We start from the raw sequence: 18,896 nt of genomic DNA on the forward strand, positions 1-18,896 counted from the left end.
ATGTCCACAAACAGTCTGGGGCAGTCCTGTGATGTTCAGGGGCATCTATGCTTACTTGTGCATTATACTGTTGGTGAAAAGCAGTTTTTGAATATCATTTTAGACCTGATTCTGAATAGTTTTGCAAAGTATGTTGCTGCTTTGTCAAGAGGGAGCACAATTAGAGGCGGGGTCCCAAAATATTGTAAAGGCTTATAAATGTGGTGCTACTTGACGAATCTGCACAAAGGTTTGCAAAATGATTTTAGATCTAGATATAAATGTGCTTGCAAAGTTTGGTGGAATTTTGTCCAGAGGGGGCAAAATTAGAGAGGGGTGTCTAAAATATTGCAAAGGCTTATAAATGTAGTGCTGTTTGACAAATCTGCACAAAGGTTTGTACAAAGAGTTTAAATACGGATATAAATGTGTTTGCAAAGTTTGGTGGGACTTGGTCAAGAGGTGGCTAAATTATGGGGGTATCAACATTTTTAGATGGCCTATAACTTTGTTGCTTTTTGACGACTGTGGACTAAAGTTTTCAGAAAGATTAGAGACCCAACCTTAAATGTTTGTGCAAAGTGTGAATGGAATTTGTCAAGTGGGGGCTAATTTATATGACTATTTTATGTACGTACATTTTGACACTTTTAAAAAAAATAAAACAATGGCAGATTTCCAGAAAACTTGTGTAAGGAGTATCGGCAAGGTCCTAAAGGCATGGTTTGCAAATGTGTACGTGTTTTATTTTTTGACAAGTGTCAAAATGTAGCTACAAAACATAGTGATATACCTTTGGTGACTGCCTTTGCCCATGGGCAGACTGTCCAGGTCATGGCATAAGGTCATGACCCGGACAATCTGGCTACTGGACGTGACCATGAGTAACAACCAATGGGGATAAAGTGGCCATGTGCACTAAGGTCCAGCTATGTGGTAATGTTTTCTGTAATAGGGATAGGTTTGAAAGGGAGAAAAAAATGTGCTTGTGGTAATATCGTCATAGGGTTCTCTCTTCGCCTTCTGCAGGCTGCCATGGAAAAGAAAGAGAGGGTCTGTACGGAGCCCCGCCTCCACTTTTCATGGTGGCCATCTTGGAAAAGGATTTTCCTTCCTACAGTGGGACGCTGCATGCGTCCCGGTGTAGGAATATTTGTTTTGCCAAACCGGGGAAGCGCTTTGGCAACCCGGGGGGCTAATGGCATTCATCCCTCATTGGAGGGGCTGGAACGGGGATAACGGTCCAGAGCCTTCGATATCTGCCCTCGTTTTGCTTGGGCCGATAACTTGGGCTGGCGGGCCGTTCTCCCCCATTCCAGGGACTGGAACGGGGGATGAACGCCACATTATTCCCATTAGCATAACACAAAATGCTAATGGAAATGTTGGAAAATGTTATTGAGTCTATGTACTTTAGTGAGAAATGTAAAGTAGATGGAGTGTACAAGATTATTTTCTTTAGTTCTATTTTTCAACTGTGAAAGGTGGTTCCTAAAGGTACCTTTTTGTTGTTTATTAATTTGTTAAATTCTTTTTGCATGGAAGGATAGAACGTAAGGTGGGGAGGGAAATGACGGAAGAGGCACCGTGCACAAATATGGAGAGGCAGGTGGACAGGGGAAGATGCGCATGTGTTACATTTAAGGTAGGGGACAGTGTTTCTCATGCACCTTGATTAAAGCTTCAAGAGCACTTCGAAATTACTCCCCCCTGCAGAGTGGTGTGTTGCAGTATATACAGAGGACTGCTTTCTTTGAAAGATATGGATCAACAGCCTCTTTTATTGCTTGCAAGGTAGCTGGTGGGATTTTGTGTCCCACGGAAGTAGGCTGTGTGGTTACAACACTGGTTGAGGAAGATGAGGTGGAGGAAGACAGCCTACTACTTGCTACTACTTGCTAAGAAAGGAACAGCCTTTCTGAGAGCATTGCAGTGGTTGGATTAGGTGTGGCAGTGAATGGAAGTGGTCCCGTAGGAGTACTGTCCAGGTAGTGCGTGACTGAGTACAACGTTGCACACAGTGCATTTCACTTTGGTAGCTTTAGCCTTTGGTGCATTCTCAAAAGTGGTAAAGAACTGCCACACCCATGAATCTCTCTTGGTGCTAGAGCTAAGCACTTTCTCTAACTCATCTTCTTGGTCACCTTCATTGTCTTTGGAAGTACTGCACTTTTTTATTGTGATGTCATCTTTGATGTCCATGGTGTTAGTCTTAGCAGTGCACGGTGGTGCTTAGGTTTCCATACTGGTGAATTTCTAAGGGTTTTCTGTTTTACTTGTAAATATAACATCCCTTTAACAAAGTTTTTTCAGTTAATTTCATAGGTTTTTATTAGTGCAACTTAACCTTAACGTCCCTTTAACAAAGTTTTTTCAGTGAATATATATATGTATAAAAAAACACATGTGTATAGAGGGTTGTAACACTACAAAAAAAACCCTACCAAACATGCCAAAAGTATTCCCAGCACTCAAGACCAAAACACCTTCTTACAAAAATATTTCGTTTTTATTAATTATAAAAACAAATAACCAACTGTGCAAATATGCAGTAAAGGGTAGGTGTAAATAACAAACCTCCCCATGGCATACAGGTTAAACAACACTCACCCCCCAGGGTGGAAAATCGCCACGCGTTCCGCCTGGATATACCAAGCTTCCTCAGGCTGATCAAACTCCAAATCCGTGTAAACACATCCCATTTAAAACTCAAGGAAAGCAACTCGAACTACTGCATTTAGACAGCAGAACAGACAAGAGGGGAAAGGGCCAATACTCCGGACAAGGAAGAGGTGCAGCCGGAAGAATAGGAAGAAGAGGACAAGGCGGGGATGCCAGCATAAGCAATGCACCAAATATGATCACACGATCTGGCAACAACCCGAGGGGGAGACCGAGAGGCAGGAAAATCTACAAGTAAAAATATTCAATATATCATCTAGAAGACTTACTCAAGAAGAAAACTCGGTTTTATCCTTAGGCCTATCCTTTGGCCCTACATATCCCTATGACTATACATCCACAAGAGTGGACCTCTTTAAATTCCTGAGAAAATTAAAACTAACCAAGTTTCATGCAACAAAGGTCAGTGAAGGAACTAAAAAGAGAGAAGCATCCAGTAGAGAAATATCTCCCCTCACAGATAAGGATATGTCGAGTCTAATATGTATTGCGAAGATGGGATCGCAATCTGAGTCTGAATGGGAGCTAGCATCAACATTGGCCATAGCTTCCTTTTCCTAGCACCAGCTACAAGTTAGGCAGTGCACTAGAATTGGCTACTCTGTTTTTACATATATATATATATATATATATATATATATATGTATATAAAACGTTTTGCTTATTGCCACTGTAGACTTGATCACAAAACAGCTTTCTTAACAAAACCAAACTTACAAAGCACTCAATCCAACTATTTCAGTGCAAATTGCTTTATTATATTAAAAATATCATAATTAATATATTGACCAGCATGAACTTAAAACAATTGGCATTTAAAAGTCAAACACTCATCAGCCTGTGCCACGCATTCCACCCCTATGCAGGGACTTCCTCAGGCGAAGTGAATCAATTTGCTTAGTGCTAACCTTCTTCTATTTGTACTCTTTTTGGGAACTCATGTGATCAAAGTCATGTGACTTATTTTGGAGGTAATCCTCTTCCTAGCTGAAATGTTAGCGGCCATCTTGGACCTGTATAGTTGTACTAATCCATATGGACAAAAACATGTAAAGGGCTCATAGCTCTGTCTTTTCTAACAGACCGTTGCCATTTGCGGCTCCCATTTGAGTAAACATAATTGTACCATATTGTACTGCTATATTGGTTTGCTCGACCTGTAAGTCAAATATTTGTTATTTAAATCACTATAGTGTAGTACTGCGTGTACTGAGTGTTAGATTCTATGCCATAAATCTAAGCTGCATTGCAGCAGCACGCATTTAAAGCGCTGATAATCATTAGCGCTTTATTTCTGTCTCCCCAAGTGGGTAAACATTATTTAAAGTGATGTGTGATGCTCTGAATGCATAGGATGATGGTTGTATATTATTCCATCACCTTTGCCCCAGACAATAGAACCTCAAAATAAAAATAAAAAATCATGCCAAAGTGGGCTAAATGATCGTTCTGTTTAAGGTGACATATGTATTATGTAGTGCAAAATGTTGCAATAGCTCAAATTACCTGATTCGAGCCATATATCCATATGTTGCATTAACATCTAAAGTGTTTGTGTATTGATGATAATATAATACTTCATAACACTTGTTTACAAAATGTCAAATGGCAACGGTCTGTTAGAACAGACAGAGCTATGAGCCCTTTACATGCTTTTGTCCATATGGATTACTGTAACTATACAGATCCAAGATGGCTGCTAATATTTCAGCTAGGTATAGGATTACCTCCAAAATAAGTGATATGACTTTGATCACATGATTTCCCAAAAAGTGTACAAATAGAAGAAGGCTTGCACTAAACAAATTGATTGACTTTGCCTGAGGAAGTCCCTGCATAGGGGTGGAACGTGTGCCACAGACAGACGAGTGTTTGACTTTTAAATGCCCATTTTTTTAAGTCCATGCTGGTCAATAACTTAATGATGATGTTTTTAATATGATAAAGCTATCTGCACTGAAACAGTTGGATAGAGTGCTTTGTAAGTTTGGTTTTGTGAAGAAAGCTGTTTTTTTTATCAAGTCTATAGTGGCAATAAGAAAATCTTTTTTTTTTACATTGCAAAGGTTAGCCTTTAACCCTATAACAAAGCACCGGCTGTTAGTAGGCATTGTGCACCACAGTAAAGGCAATAAGAGTGTATATATATATATATATCCCGTGCCACTAACAAACACATTACACCTGGATTACAGAGGTATGTATGTATATTGTGCAGTTAGTAAGGCAACACGAGTTTGGATATTAGGTCACATGTATATTAGAACAAGAGGATTGTTGCTATGACAGCTCACAGAATATTTAGGTATAGTTGAACAGTAAACACAAACATTCACAATTGCCAACCTATGTAGAGATTAGTTCATAAGGTTTTCACATCTGAGCAAAGAGGCAGTGTGTTAGGCATTCGATTACTATACACATCAGTGGGAACACTGTATTCAGTCATGTTTACATATTCATAAAAACAGAATTTTCAAAACACATCTAAAACAGAAAAAAAACATTTTCAAATTTGAAGACAAGCTGTTATGATGATTTAATTTATCGCAAAAAAGTGAAGGCAAGTCCCTTTTTACGCCCACTCCAGAGTGAATACAACCCTCTAGGGAAATAAGCCAGGAGATAGCTTGCAAGGATAACAAGGCTTTAATTGTACAGAATACAAAATATCAGCAAAGGACTCTGCTGCTAGAGAATGTTCTGGCTAGTCCTGGTACAAACAAGAGCTTAAAAGGCCTTGTGGCATCATCACATACAGTACAAATCAGCGCTACTGATTGGCAATACTATAAACATGGGCCTGCTCCATAGGGGATGCCAGGCTATCATTGGTTAGTCCATCGCCGTCAGCCAGGCTCCAGGTGGGTCAGCTGGGCCTATCTTGGAGGCTAGTTGAAGGTCAGAGCACTCGCAAATTAAAATGTTACTTCTTAACTAGTATGCTAAGCCTACGTGCTATATCATTGTGGCATGCACCTGGGCGGTTTGGGGAATTGGTGCCCGGGGAAGGGAGGATAAAATACAGTCGCGCTAACCCACACATTCAGGGCTTCGTTGATACCACACCTCCTGTACTCAATGTCTTCACCCTGGGTTTAATCTTTAATTTATCCCACCCTGTACCTCATGTTACAAAGGATATATTTTATGCTGGGAGAAAAACAGTTGTGCATGCTTAGATCTTTTATGGACACTTGATTTGCGTTGGGACATGAGGGTCGCTTGCTTATCATGGAATGCATGCAGAGGTGTGGGTGTCGGGTCAGTGGTGTGGGGCTGACTGTGGGCTGGTTGGGTGGGGGTTAGAGGCCTGTTGGCAGCTTAGTTGTGCTGAATGGACGCTGCACGCAGCCTGGTGTTGTCTCACGCTCTTGCAGGGTGCATTCCTCTGAACACTAAATGATTGCAACAGTAAAGAGACATGGGGAAGTGGACTTCCGTGGGAGCTGGCAGTCTGCACTTGCTCTGCCGTGAGGGTGTTGGGCCTAGTGAAATGTTTCCATGAAGCTCGGCTGGTGCAGCGCAGTCACAAAAGCCTGTGTTTTCGCCATAACTACAAAATGGCATTTCTTTCTATGTGTATCCTAATGCCATGCATTTGCTGTTCGTGCAATATTGCTTTTGCACTGAGTTTCATAATGCAGTTCCCTCCCCCTTATACACTACACTATCTCATATGGGGTTCGTCTCACTCGAAAGTGCTTAGGGGTGTGGGATATACTCATTTCTATCCCAACAAAAGCAAAATAGAAAAGTTAAGTAAATAGCAGAGAGAAGTGGGTGTTGCAGGATCAGAGGCAAGGCGAGCACAGGGACAGACAACGTAATTTGTGTGAAAACTGGTGATGGTGTCATTTGGTAACTGCCTGGAAAACAATGCAAAACAAACAGGGAAAGAGGTATACAAATGTAAGTAAGAAAAATGTGGTGGCGATGTGCAGGGTTGAGTTGGAAGGAACTGTACGCCCCTCAAAACCCTCCAAAATAAATAATTGGATGCTAGATAGAAAAACAAAAGCATACAAAAGCATACTCTCCCATCATGTTTAAATACTAGGATAATAGGTGATGGCCAGTGGCTATGGGTGGGCTCTATGACGACAAGCTCCAACATCTTCTTGACCTCTTCTCCTACTGCCTTTTTCAAGTTTCTTAGAAACGATAGGTCCAAAGTTTGATAGTCTTTCGCAAAGGGGTCTCAATCTGCTATACGAGGCCATGGCCCATCTGAATCTGTCATTGAAGACATCCGAGAATTCTTGAAAATGTATCTGGACATCCTTGAGATTGCTCAGGTCTGATGTCTCCAAGAATTAACGCCATCGGGGCTGCCATGTGCTTATCGTCCTCTTCAACAAGTAATGGGGCCAATAATGTTGGCTCCTGAAGTTTCTGCCAAGTCTTTTACATATTTCCAGGGTACAAAAGACTGTTATCCTGTCGATCATTTTACGGTACTTGATAATCATTGTTGCTGAGCACCTACGTAACCTTTAAGGGCCCATGTCAATTTGCAATGAACTTTCTCGGCTGACCTGTAACTGTTGCTGGGTGAATTAGGCATCACATTAAGTCATTCCTAGGTGGCTTGTATAAACTCCCCATCCCTTTTTTCTAAGTTGTTACTTCCTTCGTCATCCTCCTTCAAGATATAAAAGGCATTTGTGGGCTCCCTCCTGTAGACCAGTCCAATAGGAGATAAACCAGTGGATGCTTGAGGCTTATTCGTGAAGCAAATAGGGCCAATTGAAGTAATTTGTCCCGGTTCTTTGCATCCTCTGACTTCAATTTAATGAGAACCTTCTTCAGGGACTGTTTCGAGCACCCCATTGGGCCATTGGACTGGGAGTGGCAAGTACAGTCACTGAGGTCTCTTCCTATTACACTTTCTTGTGACCCCGGATTGGTAAGTATTTCTTTCCTAAACCCCACCAAGTTGAAATAAGCTGTTAGGTATTTTATCATGCTCTGAGTAGTGCTGGATCTCTTGGGTGAATGCTTCTGGGTAGAGAGTAGCATAATTAAGAATTACTGGAATGTAGTGATTACCATACTTTAATAGGCGTAGGGGTCCTCTTATATTCTTCACAATCTGGTAAAGAGATATTTCAATAATGGGCAGTGGTACAGACAGGCCTTGCTTATTGATGTTCTTTTGAACACTAGGTACTCCAGTCACTATTCCTGCACCTGTTGATTTTCCCCAGGCCAAAGGAATCTGTTAAGTAATGGTCTTGAACCTTTGCGACGACTTGGTGACCCGCAGAGAGAGGAGAGGCCCAGGTCTAAAAAAAGTCTTCTGGAACAGAGAGGAACTCAAATCTGGCATGTTCTGTACATCCAAAGTTAAACTATTGTTCACTCTATACAAGAGTCCCACTTTCTCCACAATGAGTCTTCTACCCTTCTACGTTGTTGAAATGGTAGCACTGAATGAAGATTGTAGGGATGGATTGCTGAACTACAGAGAACTCTCTGAGATTCAACCTTGGTCGCTCCACCAAAGTCAGATAAGGGTGGGTTGGTGGGCCTTTTCTGGATCTGGGCCAGTCCTACTTTGGTAAGCCAATGATTCCTATTCGGGATATATGTGGATCAGAAATCAGTTTCTCTGCTGGCTGATTATTCCAGTTCAGGGGTCTTTTCTGCGTCTGAGGGAACGTATTTCTCACAAAGCAGGTGGGCTTTTGGAACCCACTCTGTGATCCTATACCCCTTGCATGCATAGTTGAAAAAGAAAACTTTGACTACTTCACTACAGTGTCTGTCAATGACACCTTCCTCCACATACATTCCATATTTTACGGTCAGGCCTCATTGTGGGGCAAAACGCTAATAGTTTCCCATAGTAATGCTACACTCAGGCCTGTAGAGATTAAGGCCCATCTTTTCAAGCGAATAACCACTTTGTCTATACTGTACAATTCCAGATCTGCTGAATTTGGAGTGGGCCTTGTGGGAAGTTGAGCCACACTGGATGTACACAACATTTTACTTTAGGGATAGTTCCCTCACAGCCTTTGTGCATCTCACTACTGACACCATTAGTCATATAGACAAGTGTGGAGTATAAAGAGGCTGGACTCAAGAAGTGGTATAACAGAACTAATACAGTCCATATAGGTCGTACTAGGTAACGTCTCACATCCCAACTCAGTCTGGGTTAGTAGCAGGTTCATAGGGTTCCCAAACCCTCCTTCTTTCAGTGTCAGGTTCAGGCTTAGGTTCCTGCACCCTTCTACTACCCAACTGTCTGTTCAAGGTTTTAAGGGGTTAGCAAATGATGTGTCAGTACACCAACTTGCTAAGCCTCCTGGAAGCACCTCTCTGACTACTCATTAAGCCAGTGGTACAGTACGGGTTTCTCCACAGGGTATAGCTGGAGCCATGATCCGCTTGCTGTTCTCTCTCACCTGAAGCCACCTTCGTCCCCTGAGATACCAATGTTTCCCCTCCCTCAGGCCTTTCTTTTCTTCCCTAATCTCCCTCCTCATTGTCATCACACAAGCTTCCTCTCACCTCTGTTACCTGGCCAGAGCCATCCGGGCTTATCATATCTCCCTGATCTATCTATCAGGATTCCCTCCTCATTATTATGTCTTCCAACCATCTCCTTACATTCTGCAACATCTCCTTATGTTCTCCAACCTCTGCCTGACTATCCTCCAATTTCTGCAGCCACATGAGGGAAGTCAAGCATGCAGGCACATAGTTTGTCTACTACCTTAAAGGGGCAGGGATGTCTGTGGTAGCAAAGGGACTGTCCCTACCATGCAATGAGGATGACGGTAGGGCGACCTACCTTCTGGCGCCATGTTCTGCTAGCTTAGGGAAGCACCATGCCACCTCGGTCACCTCCCTAGAAGTAACCAGAATCAAGCAGGGGACTTTGTCACAGATGTGATCATTCAACAGACAGGAATGAACACATGAAAGTGATGTATAGATCCATTGGTAAAGGTTTCATATTTATAGTATGGTATATATTGAAATCTCACTGAAGTGGCCAGCCGTTTAACACAGATGGCCAGAAACCCTTAATAAAAAAATCATGTGTGGAACAGAATCTTTATATTGATAATTTCAAATTTAGTCTAACCTAGTCACAAAACATGGACCTCCTGTCAAAATGATTACCAGCAAAAATACATATTTGCAAGGAGTGTCTGGTCTACATATCACTTAGCTGTCTTTTTCTACTATTGTGCATGATAAATCAGTATTAGTTTAAGATAAAATATAAAGTCATAGGGCCCACCTCCGCTAATACTGCCAAATAGAACTACTGTTACTGCAAGTAGTATGCATATGGTAACAGGAAGGGTCCACAAGATTTAGAGACATGCAGACCCTTCAGTTAGGACTCCAGAGTTATCGGTAAGTACTGCATGCGGTGATTGCAAGATGTGGTGATTACCACATGTGGTATGTTTTTCTAAGGAAAAGATTTCCGCTTCATAAAACAAGGTGGTTTTTTAGAGAGGTTCCCTTTGAAACTCTGAATTTGGCTGTGCAGTGAAAGTGGTGCTAATCCCCCTACCATCACTTTTACTGCACTGTCAAGCTCTTTATGAAGCCGTAGTATTTTTTATCAGATACACCACTGTAATCAATTATTTTATAGAAATGCATTTATTTATATGGGGGGGGTTTGTATCACACTAATATGTCCTTGAGCAAAGGTTTTGCAGCGCATGTCAAAGAATGAAACTTAGAAAAGGTAAAAGGGCTGTAGAGAGGATGGCACTTTTAAAGGCTATGTTTTTGTAGCTCTTGATGGGTGGTTACGATCACATGCATTTCAGGTTTCTGATGATAGAAGGGGTGCCCTTGACTATCTGTGGAGGCAGCCAGGTCCTATTTAGGGGGTTGGGAGGAATGGAATGTCCTCTTGAAGAGAAAAGTCTTCAGGGCGCCTTTGATAACCTGCAGGTGAGAGGGCACTCTTGAATGTGGGTCCAGGGAATTCCAAAGCTAAGTACCTATAACTTTGATTGTCCCCTCTCCATGATTCTTGTGGTTACATCTTATGTGAAGAAACTCGATTTGCATGGCAAGATCTAAGATTTTGGCTGGAAACATAATTTAAGTGGGTTCTCTGGACTTCATTCTTCAGTGGCTCAGTGGGCTATGCAAAGAAGTTTAACTTCCATTCTTTGTTCTGTGGCAAACCAATTAAGTTGTTTCAGGACCACGGTAAAGTGGTTCACTTCTGAGACTTTGGACAGACACTGGATATTTGATTTGGAATACTTTAGATATTCTGTATCTGTTTCCTAAGTGTGCCCACATACATGAAGTTTCAATATTCACATCGGAGCAGCACCAGCATTCAATATGATGTTTTGCTTCGAGGAGAGGGCGGACCGTTAGTAAACAAAATAATCTTGAAACTGGTTCTCTTTGTTATGGATATGATGGTTTTAGAGAACAATAGATTTGATTCAGAAGGTTTTCCACTTTCTGAACAAGGACGGGGTCATTCCCATTCCCTGTTCCCAGTGGAAGGGAAGTGTCTCTCCAACTACTATGATCTCCATTCTGAAGCTGCGTAAGTGTAGAGAGGCAACAGACGTACATGTCATTTATAGAACCCACACCCACACCTCTGTCATAGTGGAAGAACAGCAAGAGAACACTGAGCATGACACCTGGTAGAATCCCAATACCACAGCGAAGGTCTGAGAGATGTTATGCACTGAGAAAACCGTATCGAATGTACCCTCGAACTGATGCGGTACACATCAGTCTGCAGACACCACTGAACATAGAAGAACTATAAGTAAAGTCTGACATGTGTGAAGTGACGTCATAAAAAAGGGAAGATACGTGAGAGCACTAAACCAGATGTATGGATATCTCAAGAATGAAGATGTGACTAAAGGGACGAAGTAAACATATATGCTAATATGAAGAAAACTATATGCACTTTGAAGATAAGTAACAAGAGATGCAGTAGATGTATATACGCTGAAACACAAGGTAGACAAGACAATGTAGAAGCTTGCTAAAGTAGGCAATAAAATGCGAGCCATGTTGAGAAAATGGAGGTCAGCATTGTATAATAATAAGCGAGAAGCCTCGAGGAGAAAGACCAAGGCTGCAGAGCTGACAGGTGCTGGAATACAGGTTTGTCCAAGAACAAAGGATATTTGCTTGGCTCAGAATCAAGGATGCCACAGCAAGATGCAACTACAAGGCACGAAAAAACTCGAAGAGGATAAGCCATGTGTGTAAGACAAATTTCTCTTAGATTAAGTAAAGGAGTGAATAATTGTGAGTGCCAAGTATTGACCAATCAAAGATGCCGAAATCACATGCAAGACAGAGCAACCAAGTCTCCAGAGGCCGAGGAGAGTGATAGCACCCAATATAATTGAATCAAACAGCACTAAATAAAAGGACAGAATGGACAAAATTGTGGTCTCCTTACGCGTGGTACAAGACAAGGAGCCAAGACCTATTCATAAAGTTTCACACGAAGATAGCAATGTACCTTAACTCCCTTTAAAGTTCTGAGGAAGAGAACAGTCAGCAAGGTCAACTACAGACGCCTTGGCTTAGGGCCTAACTGATGAGAGATGGTAGGCTAATTAGCTAAGGAGGCCAGTTGTCAGACCTTGTTCCCTTGTGCCTGGTTTCATTGCTTATGTGCTGCTAAAGAGCCGAATGTTCAAGGTTGGAAGAGAGTGCCAACCTATCATGAGAGTCTATGTAATGGTGGACTATACATTGTTGCAGAAGCCTATGCGTTGCTGTTGTTATGCTATTATCGGTATTTTATGTAGTTAGAGGTTGTTCAAGGCGTGCCTACCAGATAAGGGCCAGCCAATGATGATGCCAATACTTATATGAACTACAGGTATACATATATGTTCCCTTAACCAATCCCTCTACCCGGTAGGCTTTTACAGTTTGCCACGTAGGAGGATGTCATAGCTGACATATGTCAAGGTATAACGCCTTATGCGTAATGTAAATGCGCTGAGAGTGTGTGAGCTGCAATCTGTTTGTTCGCCATGTTGCTCTACTTTATTGAAATGATATTAAAAGTAGTGTTTTGCCATATTGTTTGAGTCTGTCTGCTTATTTGGGCCACAGATCATTTATTTGGTCACGTTCGGCACTTGGAACGCTCCAGGTGCTACTGCACATACGAAAACAGCCTTTTGGCAACCAGTGGCAAGCTCTTCAAGAAAGCTATGAATCTTGGTTCAAGTGGTTTTGTATTGCAGGTTGGGCTGCATGAATATGGTGCACTTGCACTGAGGTTGCCCAGTGTACTGTTGAAATTAGAATGATTGAATGAGTCATCTATGTATTTGCGCCATAAACCGATTATTCCTGTATGTTTGTTTGAATGAGGACCTCTTAGGACATAAGTGTTGATTAAATTGTCCATTTATTTGTACTTTTCAGTGATTGTGTATAATGACTTGAGTCTGATGTTACATCACATCAAAGACAACAATAATAGTGGTTTCTCCTTTACACATTGTTATGATTGCTTCTAATGTTACATCACATTATACAATTCCTTCTGATGTTGCATCAATGCTTCTAATGTTACATCACATTATACAATTCCTTCTGATGTTGCATCAATGATTCTAATGGTACATCACATTATACAATTCCTTCTGATGTTGCATCAATGCTTCTAATGTTGCATCACATTATACAATTCCTTCTGATGTTGCATCACATCAAAAGATTGTTAGTTTCCCCTTCTTAAATGAGGTAATCAATAGTTGTGATCTTAAGATCGAGCTATAGATGGGAATTATCCATCTTTAGGCAAGTTGTGTCTGCTACAACAATTTAAAGAAATCTAATGTGAAAAATACACAGGACACATATGAAACACGTGAGTAAAATTAATGAGCTACAACACAAACATTTTTTCCAATTATTGATTACCTCATATCCGCATTCAAGTAATTATACTAGCCTCTTCCATGTAGGAGCAACAATGAAATGTGTACAATGTTTAGCTAGTGTATAAGTAAATTACACTAATTGGTACTATTTTCATTGCATAGATGCAAGCTGACAAGTAATCTGTATATTAGAGTAACCCTCCTGAAGAACCAATTGATTGTTTTGGAGAAACACGTGTCGAGGGAATTGTGGCATTTAAGAAGGGAAAACTAACCACATTTTGATGTGATGCAACATCAGAGGGAATTGTATGATGTGATGTAACATTAGAAGGAATCATAACGATTTGTAAAGGAGAAACCAATATTATTGTTCTCTTTGATGTGATGTAACATCACACTCAAGTCATTCTACGCAATCACTGAAAAGTACAAATAAATTGAAAATGTCATCTACACTTATGTCCTAAAGGTCATCATTCAAACCAACATAAAAGAATAATCGGTTAGGGGCGCAAATATATAAGTGACTCATTCAATCATTCTAGCTACTGCACATCAGCACTGGTTGTTTTTTTGTCCAGATGTTTACGGTCCTCCTTCTATATAGATTGGTAATTTTGCTGCTAGTTTGTTTGTTTGTTTGTTTATTATTTTTGTATGGCGCACCGAACTCAAAGGTAACTGGGCGCAAACAGTACAGGAAAGTGTTCAGCTTAAGTTACTTAGGTTACATGAAACAAAGAGAGCAACAGGTAGCTTTTACATAGTACGAGATTGTCAGGTGAATCTTCACATTATTGCTTAATTAACAAGGTAGTCAAGTGTTAAAGCAGGGAGAGAACAAGCAGATGATAAGTACATAGAGGAATCAACAAGTTCAACATTCGGCATTCAGGCTGTAGCATGTAGTTCAATTATCACGTTAATCTTTAATATTAGGCCACTGTGTGAGTGCCGTTAGTTCTTAGCCATTTCAGAATGTTACGTCTGAAACGGAAGTACGTTTGATCAACTCGTAGTGTGAGAGTGAGTTCCAAGTTTGTGCAGCCATAACTGGGAAGCTTCTGCCACCAGATTTGGTTAAGTTGAATCGTGGAACATTAAGGCAAAAGGAGTTAGCCGACCTGGAAGGGCGATTGGAAGTTTCCCTGACTATACGATTGGTGAGGTACGGTGGGGTGGCATTATTCAGGCATTTGAATGTCAGGGATGATGTTTTGAGCAGGATTCTGTCATTGATTGTCAGCCAGCGATGTCTCCTGAGCATGGATATGTGATCTTTGTTTGGTTGTACGTGATACCGCCATGGTAAACTATGGTCAGTTCCAGATGAGCCAAATACCACTACTCCTGAAAAAACACTGTGCTGAGTTCCCACTGGTTTATGACTGAAATATCACCCTTCTGAAAGAAAAATACGACATCCTTAAATTGGGGCAATTTAACCCAAATAAACACAGTATTTGAGCTGATCATACAAAGTGTATTACCAGTTAGCTGATTTAAAGGGTGAGAGTGGGTGGGGTTGGTGGCTCCCAGCAGGGTTCAGGAGGTAAATACCCCCCACCCGAAAAGTGATATTTTCAAACATGGAAGGCTTCACCAAATCGGTCTTTTTTGTGTGCAGCCTTCAATATTTAAAAATATCACACAGAACCTTGTACATTTCATGTCATATGTTTGTTTGTTTGTTTGTTTGTTCACTTTTATTGCGCACCAGACCCGTAAGTTACAGGGCGCAGTAAGAAAATGCAAAGCTTACATAGTTACAAGAGATACAATATATACAATAAAGGCTTACATAGTATCCGTAGTTATAAAATATACACGATATACAATAAAGACTTATGTGATTACAAAAATATGCAATGTACAAATATACAGGTTACAGAGAGGCACAATATAAAGGCGAGTGAGACTCAATTGTTCAAGGTACGAAATAGGCCTAGAGGTAGGAGACTAGGGGTCAGTGGAGATGAGGTATTTGATGACATTTTTTCAGAAAAGTGGGTAAGGTTGGTCTACTCTTAGATCTGGTGGCAGTAGGTTCCAAGATTTAGCAGCCTTCACTGGGAAGCTATTACCACCAATAGTGGTGAGTCTGTATCTAGGTATGGCCAAGCAATTAGCATTGCCAGCTCTAGTAGGTCTGAGAGAGGTTCTTCTATGAAGTTTATCTGTGAGGTAGCTAGGGGCAGCGTTGTTTACAGCTTTGTGAGTCAGTGATAGCGTCTTTAGCTGTATTTTGTTACCAGTAGATAGCCATTTATGATGGCGTCTAATGGAGGAGATATGGGTTCTTATATTTATGCCAAGTGCTGCTCTCAAGGCATTATTTTGTAATGTTTGGAGCCGCTTGATGGTATTTTTTACTAGCCCCACTGTATAGGGCATTACAGTAGTCAGTTCTGGATAGTATTAAGGCTCTGGCCAAGATCAAACAGCTGTCATTAGAGAGGAATGGCTTGCCCACTCTGATCAGCTTGCAGGTGTAGGCTGTGGTGGAGGCCAGGGATTTTAACTGTTTATCAAAGGACAGGGTGGAATCCAGGTAGAAGCCAAGGGTTTTTACTTCCTTGGAGACTTTGATGGTATTTCCATCGATGTTGAATGAGGAAAATTCCTGACCTAGTTTTTTGATGTTGGCATGTGTTCCCATGATTATCAACTCGGTCTTATCATCGTTCAGGCATAGGCCATGAGTGGCCATCCATGCCTGGATGATAAGATATACCCTGTTCACCAAATCCGTGTCCTTGATATGAACCCCAGAAAGCGGGAGGAGAATCTGTGTATCATCTGCGTAATTGGTGTAGATGATACCCAGATGGTCCAAATCATCGAACAGGGGCTTGGTGAAGATGTTGTATAGAGTTGGGGAGACGCAAGAACCCTGAGGAACACCGCACAGGATAGGGGTAGGGTCTGCAGCTGCCGAAGGAGAGAAAACTCTCATGGTTCTCTCGCTCAGGAATGATTCAATCCATCTGATGGCCTCAGGGGAGTAGAGAGTGGCAGAATCAAGCTGCCTACAGAGGATCTTATGGTCCACAAGATCAAATGCAGCTGAGAGATCAAGTAGGAGCAAAAGTACTGACTTCCCTTTGTCTCTCAGCTCATCAATTTGGGATTTTAAATCGATAAGGGCAGTTTCTGTTCCGTATAGAGGGTGGAAACCAGATTGTCTGTCTCCTAGGAGTTTGTGCCGTTCTAAATGTTTCTGAATTTGGTTATAGGCAGCTTTGTCCAATATTTTGAGTAAAAATGGTACAGTGGTAATGGGGCGGTAGTTGGTGGGGATGAGGGGATCTAATGTCTGTTTTTTTAGGAGAGGGAGCACCCAAGACTGTTTTAGGTTGGCAGGGATGGAGCCTGAAGTAAAGGAGGCATTAATCAATTTAGCAATGAACGGAGATAGTTCCCTGGCAGCATCTTTTATTAGTTGCGCAGGGCAGATGCCGCCTTTACAATTAGAAGGCTTCAATGAAAGGATGATTTTTTCTACTTCCAGAGTAGACATTTTGGTGAAATGGAAGATATTTTTGCGTGCCTTCGGTGGGTCGCTAGGCAGAGGGTTTTTAAGTGAATGCTGTAGATTCAGCGTTTCTTTTTTGTGCTGGGTTTTATTTTGGAGCATATTAATTTTGTTTGATAATGCCTGTTGGATGTCTGTACACCAGGATTTATCCTTAGTACAGATATCGGTGTGGCTATAGGTGACTCTAATTCTTTTAGTATACAGAAGAGTTCCTTCATGCTAGAGTTGGAATTGGCGATGCGCTCATCATAAGAATTACGTTTAGCCCGGCAGACTTCATTCTTATAGTGTGAAGAGAGCAAGGTTAATTTGGCTTTATTATCGGTGGAGGGGCAGAGTCTCCAGTTGGTTTCGCTTTTTCTTTTCAAAAGGCGTAGGTCTCTAAGTTGTGGCGTGAACCATTTATTTAAGTGGGCTTTGGGTTTGCTAGATCTAAGTTTAAGATGGGCAATTTTGTCCAATGTAGTGAGCATGATATTGTTGAATTCATGGACTAGGATGCTAGGATCTAGATTTTCTGGTAAAGCATTTAGAGTGGGAAGGATCACAGGGATTACTTTATCAGCTGTAATACTCTTTATTTCTTGTTAGACATGGTGGCGCTAGTAGAGGGGCAGTGGGAGTAGGTCTGGTCGTAGATAAGTGAAAGGACACCATGAGTGGTCTGTCCAGGAAAGAGGAGTGATGGATGAGATAGTAACTGCACAGTTAATTCCTGTTGACACAAAGAACAAATGGGGAAGACCCTTTTTCTGCAGAGACCCTCCCAAAGCCCCAGAAATGAATGTGTGCACGTTGCAGTGTTATGAGGGTGCTGATTTACCATCCATACACATTTTAAACCCAACACAATGAATTGTGCAGAAAATGATGAAACAACATGTGTTTGATGGGTTCTATGTGATGTTTCTGCATATGGAAGTCCGAACACAAAAAAACATTTTTGTGCGGCCCTCAATATGCTGAAATATCACTTTGCATGATCCCCAAAACAGTCCCTCTTGGGCCCCCCAAACCCCTTTTCCACCCCACGCTCCTCCCACACTGGCGAGTTTTTCTGTCATTCAGGGGGTTTACCTCCGAACCCCCTTCCCTCACTCTCGCCTCCCTTCTACACCAAAAGCCTTTCTCCCGTCCCACCTTCAACCACACACTTTTACATGCATTCTAACAGGCACGCATGTACAGTTACCGGCTCCCCTGCCCCAATTCTTACACTTACACTCACACACACACACACCCCCCCATCCAGACACACACACTTACCTGGGCCCCATCGACTTCCCTCTTCCGCCTCCGCTGTGTCTGTCATCCCCTGCGCGTACTCGTGTGCGTCGCGTGGGCTGGCAGTTCGATTTACAAAGACCGCTCGGAGCGGTCTCCGAGCGGTCTTTCTAAATCATTGTTTGAAGAAATCAATTTTTCACAATCCATTTCTTCATACTGTTTTATGCCAGTGGGATTTCTTTTGTTTTTTAACCTGTAGTGTTTACCATTGATGGCATTTACAATCAGCCGTAATCTGGCATTGTTTACCCCCAGCACATAAGCACCAGAATACCACATTTAGTTTGTCTTATTTGGGGTGGTGTGCAGTATTTTCAAACCCTAATGGTTTTCTACGACTGAGACACTCTCTTTAATTTGATAACTAGTCAAGATTTGGATACTTTGTGGAATCCCTTGGGTGAAGTCAAAATACCTTCAGCTATCTCTCCGCAAATACCTCCCCTCTCGAGCTCTTCACTCCTCTACCTCGAACTCCCTCAGGGTCAGTCGTTTTTCAAAGAAACGATATGGGGGTAGATCTG

General features: G+C 41.7%; 1 protein-coding gene across 1 annotated transcript in view; it reads right to left on the reverse strand.

Annotated features, from left to right (window-relative positions):
• The window catches only part of PLCB2 (phospholipase C beta 2), a 1,211,696-nt gene that overhangs the window by 529,186 nt on the left and 663,614 nt on the right, over positions 1-18,896 (reverse strand). The gene's annotated exons all lie outside the window — the stretch shown is intronic.

This window comes from Ambystoma mexicanum, chromosome 14, assembly GCF_040938575.1.
Source record: "Ambystoma mexicanum isolate Mex_15411 chromosome 14, UKY_AmexF1_1, whole genome shotgun sequence".
NCBI classification, from domain to species: Eukaryota; Metazoa; Chordata; class Amphibia; order Caudata; family Ambystomatidae; genus Ambystoma; species Ambystoma mexicanum.